We start from the raw sequence: 4,595 nt of genomic DNA, 5'->3' as shown, positions 1-4,595 counted from the left end.
AGTGGCACGTCAAAATCACTTTCACCTAGAAACTCCATTCATACGTTTTATAATTCAGCTTACTGTGGAGACACATGCTGGAACTTTTTACTTTGAAATGTTTTGTAGTTTCTGAGTTATTTAACTTTAACGCCCAATGCCTTCTCAATGGCAATAGCACAAACTTTGGCATGCTACTAGTCCTACATACTTACACCTAGAAACCCCATTCAAGCCGACTTAGGTTCATCTTACGGTGGACATGTTTGCCTGAAAAGGAATCTTTGAAATGTTTCATAGTTTTAGAAATATAGTGCTTTCAAATTTGAGAATTTTACAATGGGGCTCAATAGCAGATATTGGCACGTCAAAAAAGCACTTTCACCTAGAAACTCCATTCACACTTTTTATAATTCAGCTTACTGTGGAGACACATGCTGGAACTTTTTACTTTGAAATGTTTTGTAGTTTCTGAGTTATTTAACTGTAACGCCCAATGCATTCTCAATGGCAATAGCACAAACTTTGGCATGCTACTAGTCCTACATACTTACACCTAGAAACCCCATTCAAGCCTACTTAGGTTCATCTTACGGTGGACATGTTTGCCTGAAAAGGAATCTTTGAAATGTTTCATAGTTTTAGAAATATAGTGCTTTTAAATTTGAGAAATTCAGAATGGGGGTCAATGGCAGATTTTGGCAAGTAAAGATTTGAGTGGGGTTTGAACCCACTATCTCCAGATCATGCAGCCAGTGTGCTAAGTCACTGATCTACTTGCTACCTGCCACAATGCAGTCTGCTGTTCCCTTTGAGTACAACATTGATACAAAAATAAAATACAAAAAATAAAATAACAGGAGATTTGTCTATTGTTTCTTTTGCTGTTGTTTATCTCTAGACGCTCGAATGTTTATGAACCACAATGGAAACAAGTCTCTGGCTCTTCTGTCATTATCTATTCAGCCTTTTAAGAAGAGCATGCACAGTGGCTCACTGGGTACAGAGCCTGCCTGGTAATCAGGAGGCTGCAGGTTCAAGTCCTGAATCTGACATAGTGTTCCAAAATCATGAAAATATGACATAATATATTATGCCGTCCCAAACCATGGACTATAGTATGTCGTTTTTTCATGATTTTCATCTTTTTTTCAAATCCTCCAAAATCATGAAAAACGACATGCTATAGTATGCCGTCCGAAGCCATAGAAACCCCATTCAAGCCTACTTAGGTTCATCTTACGGTGGACATGTTTGCCTGAAAAGGAATCTTTGAAATGTTTCATAGTTTTAGAAATATAGTGCTTTTAAATTTGAGAAATTCAGAATGGGGGTCAATGGCAGATTTTGGCAAGTAAAGATTTGAGTGGGGTTTGAACCCACTATCTCCAGATCATGCAGCCAGTGTGCTAAGTCACTGATCTACTTGCTACCTGCCACAATGCAGTCTGCTGTTCCCTTTGAGTACAACATTGATACAAAAATAAAATACAAAAAATAAAATAACAGGAGATTTGTCTATTGTTTCTTTTGCTGTTGTTTATCTCTAGACGCTCGAATGTTTATGAACCACAATGGAAACAAGTCTCTGGCTCTTCTGTCATTATCTATTCAGCCTTTTAAGAAGAGCATGCACAGTGGCTCACTGGGTACAGAGCCTGCCTGGTAATCAGGAGGCTGCAGGTTCAAGTCCTGAATCTGACATAGTGTTCCAAAATCATGAAAATATGACATAATATATTATGCCGTCCCAAACCATGGACTATAGTATGTCGTTTTTTCATGATTTTCATCTTTTTTTCAAATCCTCCAAAATCATGAAAAACGACATGCTATAGTATGCCGTCCGAAGCCATGAACTATAGTATGTCGTTTTTTCATGATTTTCATCTTTTTTTCAAATAGTCCAAAATCACGAAAAACGACATGCTATAGTATGCCGTCCGAAAAAAATTATAACTTTGGCATGCTACTAGTCCTACATACTTACACCTAGAATCCCCATTCAAACCTATTTAGGTTCATCTTACGGTGGACATGTTTGCCTGAAAAGGAATCTTTGAAATGTTTCATAGTTTTAGAAATATAGTGCTTTAAATGTGAGAAATTTATAATGGCAGATAGTGGCACGTCAAAATCACTTTCACCTAGAAACTCCATTCACACGTTTTATAATTCAGCTTACTGTGGAGACATATGCTGGAACTTTTTACTTTGAAATGTTTTGTAGTTTCTGAGTTATTTAACTTTAACGCCCAATGCATTCTCAATGGCAATAGCACAAACTTTGGCATGCTACTAGTCCTACATACTTACACCTAGAAACCCCATTCAAGCCTACTTAGGTTCATCTTACGGTGGACATGTTTGCCTGAAAAGGAATCTTTGAAATGTTTTATAGTTTTAGAAATATAGTGCTTTCAAATTTGAGAATTTTACAATGGAGCTCAATGGCAGATATTGGCACGTCAAAAAAGCACTTTCACCTAGAAACTCCATTCACACTTTTTATAATTCAGCTTACTGTGGAGACACATGCTGGAACTTTTTACTTTGAAATGTTTTGTAGTTTCTGAGTTATTTAACTTTAACGCCCAATGCATTCTCAATGGCAATAGCACAAACTTTGGCATGCTACTAGTCCTACATACTTACACCTAGAAACCCCATTCAAGCCTACTTAGGTTCATCTTACGGTGGACATGTTTGCCTGAAAAGGAATCTTTGAAATGTTTCATAGTTTTAGAAATATAGTGCTTTCAAATTTGAGAATTTTACAATGGGGCTCAATAGCAGATATTGGCACGTCAAAAAAGCACTTTCACCTAGAAACTCCATTCACACTTTTTATAATTCAGCTTACTGTGGAGACACATGCTGGAACTTTTTACTTTGAAATGTTTTGTAGTTTCTGAGTTATTTAACTTTAACGCCCAATGCATTCTCAATGGCAATAGCACAAACTTTGGCATGCTACTAGTCCTACATACTTACACCTAGAAACCCCATTCAAGCCTACTTAGGTTCATCTTACGGTGGACATGTTTGCCTGAAAAGGAATCTTTGAAATGTTTTATAGTTTTAGAAATATAGTGCTTTCAAATTTGAGAATTTTACAATGGGGCTCAATGGCAGATATTGGCACGTCAAAAAAGCACTTTCACCTAGAAACTCCATTCACATTTTTTATAATTCAGCTTACTGTGGAGACACATGCTGGAACTTTTTACTTTGAAATGTTTTGTAGTTTCTGAGTTATTTAACTGTAACGCCCAATGCATTCTCAATGGCAATAGCACAAACTTTGGCATGCTACTAGTCCTACATACTTACACCTAGAAACCCCATTCAAGCCTACTTAGGTTCATCTTACGGTGGACATGTTTGCCTGAAAAGGAATCTTTGAAATGTTTCATAGTTTTAGAAATATAGTGCTTTTAAATTTGAGAAATTCAGAATGGGGGTCAATGGCAGATTTTGGCAAGTAAAGATTTGAGTGGGGTTTGAACCCACTATCTCCAGATCATGCAGCCAGTGTGCTAAGTCACCGATCTACTTGCTACCTGCCACAATGCAGTCTGCTATTCCCTTTGAGTACAACATTGATACAAAAATAAAATACAAAAAATAAAATAGGAGATTTGTCAGCCTTTTAAGAACAGCATGTACAGTGGCTTTCTGGGTACAGAGCCAGCCTTGGAATCAGGAGGCTGCAGGTTCAAGTCCTGGCTCTGACATAGTGTCCCAAAATCATGATGATATGCCGTCCCAAACCATGGACTATAGTATGTCGGTTTTTCATGATTTTTCATCTTTTTTTCAAATCCTCCAAAATCACGAAAAACGACATGCTATAGTATGCCGTCCGAAACCATGAACTATAGTATGTAGTTTTTTCATGATTTTCAAATTTTTTCAAATCCTCTAAAATCACTAAAAACGACATGCTATAGTATGCCGTCCGAAAAAAATTATAACTTTGGCATGCTACTAGTCCTACATACTTACAGCTAGAATCCACATTCAAACCTATTTAGGTTCATCTTACGGTGGACATGTATGCCTGAAAAGGAATCTTTGAAATGTTTCATAGTTTTAAAAATATAGTGCTTTCAAATTTGAGACATTTATAATCGGGCTCAATGGCAGATAGTGGCACGTATAAAAATCACATTCACCTAGAAACTTTTTATAATTCAGTTTACTGTGGAGACACATGCTGGAACTGTATACTGTGTGAGAGAGGCCAGAGCGGTTTAATAACAAATTGAGGCAATATTAGACTTATGGTCAAGTATGACATAAAGGGCTCTATTTTGCGTGTCTTAGGTCTCATGACTTAAGACCTGTAAGGCATGGCCAATGCCATTTGGCTGTTTTGAGTGGCCAAACAGCATTGGCCACACCTCCAGTTCTTAAGTTAAGCCATAAGACCTGGTACTTAAGACACGCAAAATAGAGCCCCAGGACTTTTAATAGCAACTTAAGTAATAAGTCCCATCCCGTGGTCCCACTTGTCCCACACAAGTGATACTTATGTCCCTCAAATGCACAGTTTGGTTCCGGTCACCCTACTCAAGACTAGTAGATACTGTATGCAGGAGTCAAAGGACTTA

This window comes from Electrona antarctica (genome assembly GCF_951216825.1).
Source record: "Electrona antarctica genome assembly, chromosome: 5".
In the NCBI taxonomy this organism is placed as follows: domain Eukaryota; kingdom Metazoa; phylum Chordata; class Actinopteri; order Myctophiformes; family Myctophidae; genus Electrona; species Electrona antarctica.
The sequence above is the reverse complement of the archived record's forward strand: the minus strand, read 5'-3'. Positions refer to the sequence as shown.